The 14441-nt window shown below is 38.7% G+C and overlaps 1 protein-coding gene across 4 annotated transcripts in view; it reads right to left on the minus strand.

The window, feature by feature from the left end:
• The window catches only part of BNC2 (basonuclin 2), a 432990-nt gene that overhangs the window by 417994 nt on the left and 555 nt on the right, over positions 1-14441 (minus strand). The window lies entirely within an intron of this gene.

Genomic DNA, 14441 nt, shown 5'->3' on the forward strand with positions numbered 1-14441 from the left:
CAGAAGGGGAATAGGAAGAAGAAAAAAAGCAAAAGGAGTAAATTTTGTCAAACGTCTTCCAAACACAGTCCAGGAGATGGGAGTCCAAAGTGTGTACTCTAACAATACAGGCCACTGGAAAGGCTTTCCCTACAGTGAAAAGAGGACCTTATGCCCTCCACCTGCAACCCTAATATTCTCTGCTCAAATCCCAAACTCATAAAGTAGCAATGAGCAACATTTGGATTATAATTTCACTCCCCACTTAAATTTGCCTGCAAAGGAAAGAATGTGCTAAGCATGCCAATATGAGTATTCCATACGTATCCATGAGTATCTATTACAGTATGCAGATATATACGTGTTCACACAGCACATGTGCATGCATTTGTGTGCCTATTCTCCAGCCTTCTGTCAGTAAACACACTGAAGGAGCCCATGAAGGACGGATCTCTTGCAAAGACATACTGATTAAAAATTAGATTTCTAAGCATACTAAGACCAGAGGCAGAATCTGAACTATGGTTACGTTAAGATAATAAACATCCTTCTGCACATGAACTTTGTGCTCCTTAATGTTAGGGTTATAGCTTCTACTTCATCTGTAATACCTACAGTACCTAACAGAATGTCATGTGTATCAAAGAAACTCAACTGCCTGTTAAGTTGCTAGATTCTAAGATAATTAAAAGTTGCATCGAACTTGGAAAATGAAAATAACCAGAACTCCAATGCCTATGCCAAATGCACAGCTTGAATGTAAGAACCTAAAAATTTTTAAAACATCTTTTTTTAATCAAATCAGTACACTATTGTATAATGTTTCATGAACATCTACAAGTTACTCTATATATAATAAGCAAATATTTACTTGTTGGGTATCAACAGATTACTCTGACATATATGTACTTTAGAAATACAATTTGACATTAGTAAAACATTCATCAATACACTCAATACACATCTATGCCATCCATACAAATACCTGAAATTACAAAAAACAATATAACAGGTATTACTTACTATACTATGAAAATGTAACAGTAAACCAATCCCTACTGCCCCCCCCACAAATTTCAATAAACCATACTATTTTGTATTCTTCCACAAGGAAGTTGCAAATTGTCAGTTTCTCATGGATGCTCCCCGCCCCCACTCACACACACACACACACTCCATTAGATCTAATGATCACTGTCCTACACAAAAATGTCTTGCGACTGGTTCTGTTCATAGACGTGGTAAAGCTGCAAAGACCAATGAACAGACATAAGTCTTTTATGTGAAAATATTTCTTACAAGGGATACTCATACGGTGAAAAATATAGCTCAACATCTGGCAGAATTTCTGGGTTTATAAAATGTTTACTTGTTAACATCACTTAGAGTTAATGTACTTTGAAGTTAAATCAACGTTCTAATCTATCAAAAACCAATTCAAACACATATAATGTTGTGCTTCCAATCACCACTCTGAATGAGAGGAAAATCTGAACTATCCCATTGTACTTCCAGAAGCATACCTATTAGCGTACGTACATGTTGACAGAATAAACTTTCCTAATCCACTAAAGAGTGAAATATGTATTACAGGGAGATTAGATACCACAGCACAGAAAACTGAGTGGACTTTCTTTGTACGGCTGTATTGTTCTAGTTAATTGCCTTCTCTATGTCGCCAAACCATGAAAGACAGCAAGAACACAATTTTGTCATTCCATATGTATAAACATACCTATGAGTACATGTCAAAACATGTTTGAAGAGAACAGAAAAGTCGCATTAACTGTTTTGTTCAACATTAACAAAATGTGTCATTTAGTAAAATGAAATTCATATATAACTAAAAATCAAGTGTCTAGTAAATATAAAATATTCTACCATACCAGTCTCTATATTTTATTTTAATTTTTTTTAAGTTTATCTACTTATTTTGAGAGATGGGGCACACAAGTGTGAGCATCAGCAAGGGAGGGGCAGAGATAAAGAGGAAGAGACAGAACACCAAGCAGGCTCCATGATGTCAGCATAGAGCCCAACACAGGTCTTGTCGCAGGGCTGGATCCCACAAACCATGGGACAGTGAGCCGAGCTGAAACCAAGAGGCTGGACACCCAACCAACTAAGCCACCCAGGCACCCCTTTGTAAGTTATTTTAAATCCTCTACAGAATTTAAATCTGTAAATCCTCAAAATATGTCATGAGATACAATTTAAAATTGGCTAATTATTATTTATATATGTAAACAGTGATGAAGGGAAAAAATAAATACTCTCCACATATATATTTGATTAGTTAACCATCTAAGTTGATACTGAATAATGAAACTTTTACCCAAAATAACACAAAACGCCAAAAACAGACAATGCAGTTAAGCAAGAGTGGCCCATTAGAATACCAGAAAAGCAATTACATGGAAATAAATATAGGTCTTTAATAGCATGAATAAAGAGGGGCACCTGGGTGGCTCAGTCAGGTAAGCAACCAACTTCAGCACAGATCATGATCTCCCAGTTCGTGGGTTTGAGCCCGGCGTCAAGCTCTGCGCTGACAGCTCAGAGCCTGGAGCCTGCTTTGGATTCTGTGCATCCCTCCCTCTCTCTGCCCCTCCCCCACTCATGCTCCATCTCTCTTCTCTCTCTGAAAAAAATGTTAAAAATTTTTTAAGTGCATGAATAAAGAGAAAATTATAACTTTAAGGGAAGAATTTTTTTAATTCAACAATGATACAACATAGTTGCCTCCAAATTAGTTTACCTTTCATTGTTTTCAAGTTTCTCTAATTCAACTGCAAGGTATTTTAATTACAATATTTTCCAGGTAAGCTTTTTTCTTTTTTAATGTTTATAGTTGAGAGAGAGAGAGAGAGAGACAGTGCATTGGGGCTTGGGGGGGGGGGGGGGGGGGGGGGGGGGGGGGGGAGGGAATGACAGAGAGAGACAAGACAGAATCAGAAGGAAGCTCCAGGCTCTGAACGCTCAGCACAGAATCCGATGCAGGGCTCGAACTCATGAACCACGAGATCAAGACCTGAGCCGAACTTGGATGCCTAACCAACTGCCACCCAGGCGCCCCTGCCAGGTAAACTTTAAAACAAGCTCATGTTTCCAAATGTGCCATGCAAGATTTGAACATGGTATTTATTTAAAACTTAACTGGACCAGTTAGTTTGGATTTGAGATCATACAATAATTTTTAATTTTAAGCACTGTTGGCTGTTTCTCTAGTTACAACAGAATGTCTAGGAAGACAAATTTTCTCAGTAATGTTTTTTTCCCTTTCCTTTTGAGGTATTTATAAAACCCAAAACAATTATTTCTATATACCTAATTCCACCCTCCAGGGCATGAAGTGTCTCTCTTATCATACAGAACACCTAGAATACTTTTAAACTCAATGATAATTAAGAAACATCAAAGTCAAACCAGTGTATCTCAAAGGTAACTAAGACTCATCTTTTGGCTATCAAATGACATATTTCTTATTCCCTGAAGTACCGCCAAGAGTTCTTTACCCATACAACAAATGCACTTTCTTAACGTAGCCTTTACTCTTCTGCAAATCAAATAAATCTGAGTTTCATAAGTAGACTGCTGGGTGCCTGGGTGGCTCAGCTGGTTAAGCATCCAACTTTGACTCAGGTCATGATCTCACAGGTGGGTGAGTTGGAGCCCCGCATCAGTCTTGCTGCTGTCAGCATGGAGCCTGCTTTGGATCCTCTGTCCCTCCCTCTCTGCCCCTCCCCTGCTCATGCTCTCTCTCTCTCAAAAATAAACACTATGAAAAAAATACAAATAAATAAAAGTAAACTGTTAAGGGCAACAAAAGAAAGAACAAATGGGAATACATCAAACTTAAAAACTTCTGTAAAGGGGCGCCTGGGTGGCTCAGTCGGTTACACGTCCGACTTCAGCTCAGGTCACGATCTCATGGTCCGTGAGCTCGAGCCCCGCGTTGGGCTCTGGGCTAATGGCTCAGAGCCTGGAGCCTGCTTCCGATTCTGTGTCTCTCTCTCTCTCTGCCCCTCCCCCCTTCATGCTCTGTCTCTGTCTCAATAAAATAAACGTTAAAAAAAAATTTTTTTTTTAAAAACTTCTGTGAAGGAAGTAATCAACAGAGTGAAAAAACAACATACTGAATGGACGAAAATATGTGCAAACCTTATTTCTGACAAGGGATTAATATCCAGAATATATAAAGAACTCCTAAAATTCAACAACAAAAACTAATAATCCAATAAAAATGGGCAAAGGACTTGAATAGACATTTCTCCAAAAAATATATACAAATGGCCAAGAAGCCTATGAAATGATGCTCAACAACACCAATGGCCAGGGAAATACAAATCAAAACCACTAAGAGATATCACCTCATACTTTTAAAAAGGCCCCTGTCAGGGGCACCTGCCTGGGTGGCTTAGTCAGTTAAGTGTCCAACTCATGGTTTCAGTTCAGGTCATGATCTCACAGTTCATGGGTTTGAGCCCCACATTGGGCTCCACACTAACAGTGCAGAGCCTGCTTGGGATTCTCTCTCTCTCTCTGCCCCTCCCCCATCCTTTCTCTCAAAATAAATAAGCTTAAAAAACTTTTTTAAGTGGTAAACATGTTTTTTAAAAAAGTCCCTATTAAGGGGCACCTGGGTGGCTCAATCAGTTAAGTGTCAGACTTCGGCTCAGGTCATGATCTCACAGTTCATGAGCTCAAGCCCCACGTTGGGCTCTGTGCTGACCACTCAGAGCCTGGAGCCTGCTTCAGATTCTGTGTCTCCTTCTCTCTCTGCCGCTCCCCTACTTGTGCTCTCTCTCTCTCTCAAAAATAAACGTAAAAAAAAATTTTTTAAGGCCCTTTTAAAAAAATAACAAGTGTTGGCAAAAATGTGGAAAAATTGGACCTTTTGTATACTGTTGGTGAGAAGATAAAATGGGGCAGAAGCTATGGGAAATAGTATGGAGGTTCTTCAAAAAATTAAAAACAATTACTATATGATCCAGCAACTCCATTTCTAGATATATACCCAAAAGAAGTGAAAGCACATCCATGTTCACTGCACATTGCTCACATCAGCCAAGAGGTGGACTCAACCTAAATGTCCATCTACAGGTGAACAAGTAAAGAAAATGTGGTAAATAGACACGATGAAATACTATCAAATCTTAAAAAAGAAAATCCTGTCATGTGCTGTAACATTGGATGAACCTCGAGGACATTATGATAAATAAGACAGTTACAGAAAGACAAATACTCCATTATTCTACTTATATGAAGTATTTAAAGTAGCGAAACTCTTAGAGAATAAAATGGTGGTTGCCAGGGGTTGTGAAGAGGGGGGAAAAGGGAGTTGTTCTTCAATAGATATAGTTTCAGTTTCACAAGATGACCAAGTTCTAAAAATCTACTGAACAACAAGGTACAGTTAACAATACTGTCTGTACCATACACTTAACAATGTTTAAGTTGTTCAATTTTATATTGTGTGTTCACCACAACAGAAAAATTTTAATGAACTGCTAAAGACCTGAGAATAGTGAAACAATCTTGAAAAGGGACAAAATCGGAAGACACATTTCTCAGTGGCAAACTTAATGCAAAGCTACAGTTAATTTTGACAGTGTGGTACTTGCAAAGATAGACCTACTAATCAATGGAGAGTCTAGACATAAACCCTTACATATATAGTCAAATAATTTTCCACAAATGCACCATGATAATTCAATGGGTTAAGAATTCTCTTTTCAACAAATGGTGCTGGGAACAACTGGCTATCCATATTCAACTGGATCTCTACTTCACATAATACACAAAAGTTAACTCAAATCAAAGACCTAAATGTAAGAGCTCAAACTAGAAGATTCTTAGAAGAAAATAGGGGTAAATCTTCATGAGCCTGGGTTAGACAGTGGTTCCTTAGCACATTAAAAACACAAATGACAAAATAAAAAATAAGTTGGACTTCATCAAAATTTAAAGTACTTTAAAGTACAGTGCTTTCTGGACTTCAGGTGCCTGGGTGGCCCAGATGGGTAGGCACCCGACTCTTGATCTTGGTTCAGGTCATGATCTCCCCCAGTTTGTGGGTTTGAGCCCCATGTCAAGCTGTGTGCTGATGGTGCCCAGCCCGCTTGGGATTCTGTCTCCCCTTCTCTCTGCCCTTCCTCTGCTTACGTGAGCACATTCTCTCCCTCTCTCTCTCTTTCTCAAAATAAGTAAATAACTAAAAAAAAAATTTTTAATCTTCTGTGCTTCAAAGGACACCCTCAAAAAAGTAAGAAAGACAACCCACAGAAAGGCAAAATACTTGCAAATTCTACATCTCCTAAAGGACTTGTGTCCAGAATATAGTGTCCAGAATATATAAACAGCTCTTACAACTCAACAATGAAAAGACAACCTAAATGAAAAATAGGTAAAGGATATTACAGACATTTCTTGTTACACAGAACTCTACAAATGGCCAGTAAGCACATGAAAAGACAGCCAACATCATTAGCCATCAGGAAAATGCAAATCAAAACCATTTCACACCCACCAGGATGGTTAAAATTAAAAGACAATAGCAAATTTGGAAAGATGTGAAGAGATTAAAAAACTCATACAGTGTTGGTAGAAATGTAGAAAGGTGCAGCTTCCTTGGAAACTTTGAGGAACTTTTGCAGTTCCTCAAAAGTTAAAGATAGAGAGAGTTGCCATATGACGTAGCAATTCCACTCCTAGGTACATATCCAACAGAAATGAAAACATTTGTACACAAATGTTTACAGCAGCAGTATTCATAATAACTAAAAGGTGCAAACAACCCGAATGTACATCACTGGATGAATGGATAAATAAAAGATGCTATATCCATAAAATATTAATTGTACGTTTTTAACAAGTAAATTTAGTATATTACATGCCAACAGAGCTATTAAAAACAGTATACTGCTATGATTATATAGTCCTATCACATAAAATATTAAATATTCCAATTAAAAAATAACTTAGAAATTATCAAACTCGCTTGTTTTACAAATGATGAAATAGAGGCTCTCAAACCTGGGTGGGAAAGAATGGGGCCTGTTCTCAGTCTGGAGTAGATAATGATGTGCTGCTTCTTGCACTAAGATACTGACTGGATGAATACTAGATGGAGGGTTCCTATAGATAGCAGCTACTGCCGTGTATTCTTTTTCCCTTTAATTATCATATAACTCTGGCCTACTTCTAGGGGTGTATTTTTGTTGTACCCTTACAAGTCCCTCTTTCCTCTTCTACTTCACCCAACACAAACTATAATAAATGGAAATAGGATAGTTAGAAGGGGAAAGTTAACATACCCTTGCCTTGTCTGTGGGAAGGCCACCAGTTCACCTCAGAGAATCAAGACAGATTCATCTCAGTATCATGTATACAGAATTTCCACCCAATGGCCAAGAGACTGGAACATGCCCTGGCTGGGCACACGGCTGTCAATTATTGAATATATTTTTTCCTGGAAGAAAGCATCTCATCTAAGGGAAGGACTGTGAAAAATGGCTCATCTCTCTTCCCTGAAACAAGGACAACTAAGCCAATTATACATTCACAAGACACCATGAAAAACTTACCAGAGAAAGCTTCAAATACAACTATTAAAAGGTTAACCTTGGCTAAAAAAGGTAGGGTGAAGTAAAAACTATAAATAACTTTACAGAGATTTGCTAATAAATTATTAATATATTTGCAAAGGTATTGGAGGGCCCCAAAGAGTTTGGTAAACTGACAAAAATCATTGAAATGAGAAAAACAAAATTGTTTTATTCATCTCTGGTAACACAGGTTTTCCCTGTTCAAAAAAAATGAACTTTTAAAGAGAGATGAGGTATGACAATTATTTTCTATTTAAATGTTTTGAAAATTCTTAAAAATAATTCTATGAATCTTCTAAAATGTTAAAGTAGTATTTTCCCAATGCAAAATCTGCAAATATTTGTCTTATGACCTGAAAATGATCTGATACTCATCCTGGTTTTCCTTTACATTGAGGCAACAAAGCAAATACATTTTTTAAAAAATCAAGTGATAACACCAGGCTATGCCAGAGGGAAATCAAAGGGGGAAAATAGCAGCATAGGAAAATTAGTAGACTATATTACTTTTATACAGATTTTAAAACATATATATCCATTAATTATCAATTTTTTCTAGATACATAAGATAAATTGCTAATAGACCCATTCATATACACAATTCAGTCAGTATAAAAAACGTTTAATTACAATATACTAGTCACCAGAAATACCACTTTTATCCTCTGAAAGATTAAAAAATGAAAATAACACTTTTCATTGCTGTCAAACGTATTCAATTTTCCCCTCAAATGAAGTTTAGATGAAAACAATGTGAGTGACAAGCTCCAGCACAGGCAAATCTTGGCAGCCCTCAACTCTGTCTATCTCCTTGGCCTGTTAAGCAAAATTCCTTCACAAACTGTTGGTCTTTGCAATAACTCCTACAAAGCTCATTACTGCCAGCATCAGCCTATCCCCCATGTTGTGCATTTATCCCTGGGATGCATATCAACATGTGGCACATGTCCTTGACATGCACAGAAGAGCTGCACCCCAGGACAGCAGCACGCACGACAATAGTGTCGACTCTTACTTCTTTATGGTTGCTGGGATGTAACCGAGAAATCTAATAACTGTGACAGTGGGGCCTTTCGGTTTTTCCTTGCATTTCTAGACAGTGAAGCTGCACAGACACTAATGAAAGGTTAAATGAATAGGAATAGTTGACAAGAGGTACAATAAAGAAGGAGCTTGGTAATCCACAGACACTGAGCAGAGATCCTTGGTTCAAGCAGAGAAAGGACAGCACATCGTCGAGTCACAATATTTAAAACAGCTTGCTATACACAGAGGCTTTTGTGTCTGGGTACACGTCTGGCTTTGGACTAAAAAAAAAAAAAAAAAAGGGATACTGAAAAGGAATTTCAGCATGGGGCACTTTGGCAAATGTAAGGTCATAATAAGAGAAAAATGTTTTGTGTGGGTTGTTACATCTTTGTACTGAACACAAAAAAGCTGGGACTATGAACTCATGAACCACAAGTTCCAAGACAATACTGTACATTTTGACAACTATTAAATACTGTATCTAAAGGGCTGGTTTGATGTGATTCCCACTGGTAAGATATACATGCAATGACTCATATAGCTGTTCCACATTCGGCCTTCCTTGTGGAAGAATTCCTGATACTCATCTTAGAGTTTTGCAGTCAATTTCTAGTTTTCAGTGAACATGATTTGTTACAAATATCACTAGAACTCTCAAGCCATCTTCCACTCATTGCAAAACTTCCCAGCAGCCTACTGTAAGGAAACTGAATTTATCATGCTAGCAAAGTTGAAGTACAAGGCAAACTTTTTGTAATTTCAAGTGACTACAATAGTGAAATGCCCTCAACTAACATTCTTAATTATTAAACTTATTTATTTTAGTTTAGTGCTCTTCTCACTACACCTTAAGGGAAGGTTATATACCTTAGGGAACTGATTTTAAATTATAATAGCAAAACTATATCTAAATTACTAAGAAAAAAAATGTTCCAGAATGTCAAGGGAAACATACAGTAAAAAACAAAAAAAATATTTTGACGTTGTTAGGTACTGATTTTTTTTCAAAGAAAAAACTTACGACTCTGCTATGGCATGAACCTTAAAAAATGATTATCTGTAAAATCATCCTATGCATATACATGAGTTGAATATAGGTTCACAATAAATGGTAAAAGCGTACTGAGAACATGTTTTAAAACAAGGCAGCCTCTTTGAACAGCCAAATTAAATTACAGCTGAACTCTTGAGTGTACTGAGGGATCTAATAAGCAACAAATAAAGACTTTTATTGGCTAGCAACATAATGAGAGTTACTGTGTGAAAGATGAAAAAAAGACAAATCTGGGTAGTTTATCTCATTGGATTATACTATTTACTTAAATGGTAAATAAGTTTGTCCAAAGTAATGCTACTAAAAACTAGTATGTAAATATTAAAGAGCAATTATGATCAATGACTCTTTAATGTAAACATATTGCAAATTCCAGTGGAAAGACTGATAAACAAATGTGAAATTAAACAACAAATATTGAATTTAATACCACTTAAGTTCTATTTCTTTAAATTTAACTTACTGATTCGTAATATATCAACGTTATAAATGGTTTACTATTTTATGCTTATAAACGAAGCATTTATTGTAAAGGAATTTTCTCTCTGGAGTACGGCAGTTGTATGTAGAACTCCTTCAAAACCATTATTTACAGAAAGGAGGTTGTCCTTAATGAACTGAAAGAAGGTATTCCCCTCCTCAGTGATTTGGTAGGAAGTTACTTTTAATAGAACTTTGAAGAGTGGCCTCCTTACAGAAGTCCCTCAGTTGGCGAAATAGACAGTATTTAGCAAACCAAATCCTATTTAAAGCGTATTTGGTCGCATTTTGCTTGATCTTCAAATCACTTCAAATCACATAAAAGGTAGAGAACCCTAGAATCCTTAGCTGACTACTTAACTATTCTTGTAGAAAGTTCTGGTGCTTTTGTCACAGCTTAAAAAAAAAAAAAAAAAAAAAAAAAAAACCAATAGCACCTCCAAGCCTAAACATTAAGCCAGCATTTATTATCTACTCTTTTTCTACAACATTCTGACTGCCAGAGTGATTTCTGTTAACCTTAAGTATGTCTAATAAAATCATAAGGCTCCCTCTAGCTCTTCAGAGAGGAGTTTACTAACCAATGATCCTATGTAATTCCCATCCAACAGAAAAGATTTTAGGAGGCTCCCTCCTCTTCCACAAGAAATGTTTTCAACTGTTTCTTGCAAGGGTGTAGATGGTATATGAGACCATCTGCAGGGGAATTCACAAAGCACTGCTCCTTACAGCCACATTAATTTCATCTATTAATTGCTTCCAACCTAAGCTTTGTATGGAAAATTCTAGAGTAAAACTTTAACCTGTTTAAACTACATATACATTCCCATCTTAGATTTACCAAGCTAAAATTAATTTTCATCTCAAAAAACAAATAACATATATGAATATCTACAGAAATCCAAACTTGTGATCTGGTCTCAGTTCTAAAAACCTACATTTAAATGCAGAATCTTGACTTTTAAAAAAAAAAAAAATGTACTGACATCGTATCTCTGGAGTTTACGTAAAATAAAAGATGCTGATGGTAACTGCAGAAAACATTTCCACGTACCCAAGTATTTACACACAACACTGGTAATGACTTTCTTAATTGTTTAATCTTTTCTGCGTTTCAGTATTGGATATTTTAGGGTGGCAGTTATTTAGAAGACTATAAATAATACAGACGAAGTACACCATTGATATTTAGCCTATCTTACGATAGTCATAAAAGCCACAGTCAACAGGCAAATCATTTCAAACAAGTGAATATGAAAAGTGCTAAATTGAAAAAAAAAAAAAAACAACGCTAAAACGAACTCCACACACTCACAAAGGTCATCTTTCACATACTTCAGGAATATTTAAAATGGTGCTGAACCTTAACTATAAAATGAAAAATAAAGGGAACCACGAACTTCAAGTCATCACCTATTCTGGTCTCCCTTAATATAAGAAATATTCCCAGGAACAACAAAAAGAATAGCTCCTTCCACCCCCAACCCCCGCCCCTTTTTGAGCCAGTGTCCAATTTCTTCTTTTCTGAACAGCTGTATTATCCAACTTAAGTTGCTCTGCTAATTTCAGTCCCACAAGGACTAACTTGGAAGGCAAAAAAATACAAGAAAAGATCAATTTGCTGGGAAAGATCAAATGAGAAAACTGTGGGGACAGCACCAGGTCAGCGTGTGGAGAACTAAGCAGACCTGTTCTTCATTAACTGTGGCTCTCTGGGGATGTCACACACTACCTGTCCGTGGGCTTTATTGAACCGCCTAACCCGCCTCTCTGTTCCATTCTTCTGGGCCCAAGTGAATCATATCCTGCTGCTGACAAGTTAGCAGGGGACTGCGGCTGCAACATGAAAGTACTTTTCTTTCTTGTCTAAATCAGGCAGATTTTTGAAAAGACGACACAGCATTGACTCGTGACATGGCAAGATGAAACGAGAGGTCTGGGCCGGTCTTGGAGCTGTGCAGATAAAAGTAATCAAATGACACTCCTGGAATGCAAATTGGCATTCTTGACTGCAGCAATTGCACAACCATGAAACATCCCTGACAGCAAGCAAGATTAGGACAAAATGTTATGTAAAGCACTGAACTCAAAAACTCTCACTTGAAAATTCAAACTGTAACACTTACATTTTAATATAGCAATAGTCAGCTCTGCTTTTGTCTGCTTCTTTTTGTAATCACATATCCCTGCCTGACGGATCTCTCACATTTCAGGTAGAAGAAAAAAGAAAATAGGTATTGGGAATGTATAACTGCTATTAATGTTTCCTCTATATTTATTTTTAAAAAGCACAGGAGGGTGGTTGGTGCTTGTTCAAAGTTCTACATGCAAACAACACTGAACTTCATATTCTCCAGAGGGAAGGAGGGACAGTTTCAGACTTTTCTCACAAGATCCTCAAAGCGAGTTCACATTCAGGTTCAATATTATTTCCCTCAGGTGAAGATACTCTTGTACTTTGGTAGAGTGATTAGCAATCTGGATTTCAAATACTCTGCTCTCCGGGAACAGAAAAAGTAGCTGCAACTAAGAACTTCATTAAGGCTGAACACTTTAAATGAAACAGCTACAAATATAACATAAAACGCAGATACCCTAGAAAGGTTCGCAAGGGATTCTGCGTGTGTGCGTGTGCGTGTGTGTGTGAGTCCAAACGGTAAAGAAAGGAAGTTCTATTAACTTGTATAAGCTCTCACTATTCTGGAGTATGTCTTCAAATCAGACACACTAAATATTAGTGCCAGGAATAAACTCTTCAAGTTAAAACACGTATGTGTGCGCACAGTGAACATCTGAAAATGCAGGATACGAAGCAGTGGATCACAAATGGGTGTAGGCACTTTCCAAAATGATTAGTATTTGGGAACAGGCGTGTAGACAAACAGCACACAGGCTGGGGTAAAGAAAAATAGGACCTACAACGGGCTTGCACAGTGTTCCCGCGTAAGATGCCACTGGAAGAAAAACTCAAGCACTGAACAGATAGATTTAATACTTTGTTTTGACGCCTCCGCCTAAAACACAGGTTCCGACCATTGCAAGTGTCCACGAAGTACATAAAAAATAATAACGCAGGCCACTTTCTGCCACTTTAATCCTGGGTACACAGGATTATTTTATGGTGTCTTTCGTACATCAGCTTCACAACAGCTTGACTCTAGGGTAAATGGGAACCACTATAAATCGCACGCTGCTTTCAAAACCACTTTAATTTCTGTCAGCGTTACTGTAACCACAGTCTTGGGCGCACGCTACTTTTGTGTGTGTGTGTGTGTGTGTGTGCGCGCGCCTGCATTTGACAGTCGCATCTCCTACACTCCAGTTGTGACTTTGATCACTGAAACAAGAGATGTCACATTAGGGGGAAGGGAAGAGAGAAAAAAAAAAAAAAAAACGCCAACCCGCTATCTCCCTTCTTTTCTACATATTCCATCTACACGCAGAACACAGTATATATCAGATCCCCCCGGGGGGGGGGGGGGCAACAATAGCAGCACTGGGTGGAAGCAAACTAAAGGGAAGGGAGTGGTCCAACCCCATTGCTAACAAATCACTTCCCCGAAAGCGGACAGAGCGCTCATCACCACGCGAACTCACTGCACGCTGCCTCGCTGCAGAGAAGCCGCTTCGAGGAGAGGAGCCGTGCTCGAATCTCGCCTTCCCACCTCGTCCACCACTTGCACTTGGAACTTTTCCTAGCCTCACTACACGGGGGATGTCCTCCAGTTTTATTTTCTCCTTTTTTTTTTTTTTCCTTAATTCTGCCCCCCCTCCCCGGGCCCCAAATGCTACCCTGCAGGCAACGTGTAAGTAAAACAATTGGGCGCCTTGAAAACTGCACCTCAAAAATCTGTCTCTTTCGGGTTTATTTTCCTGCCCCACGTTTCGCACATTCTTCAGAAAGTCTCCAGGAGCACCTTCCTACGTTTTCTTCATGTACAAAGGGAGGGTTCCCGAACGCGAGGGCGAGGGGAGAGGAAACGCCAAGGTGCCGGGACCCGGCGGCCGCGTCCTCGCGGCGCGGCGCACCAGCGCGCCCAGGCGCCCACGCCCAGCCGCCCGGCCCTCACTCGCGGGCAAGTTTTAAAAGTTACCGTTGTCCAAAACGCTTTCCTCTCCGCCCCGAACTCCCTCCAGCGCTCCATTCATCCCCCGCCTCCCTTCCACCCCGTCCGCCCCAGCCCGTCCCAACTCCCTGGAGCCTCTCGCTCGCCGGCCGCTCACCTTTCCTCGCCCGCCGCGAGAGGGGGCGAACTTCCGAGCCCCTCACTCTCTCCTCACACACATACACC

The sequence above is a fragment of the Panthera uncia genome, chromosome D4 (assembly GCF_023721935.1).
Source record: "Panthera uncia isolate 11264 chromosome D4, Puncia_PCG_1.0, whole genome shotgun sequence".
NCBI classification, from domain to species: Eukaryota; Metazoa; Chordata; class Mammalia; order Carnivora; family Felidae; genus Panthera; species Panthera uncia.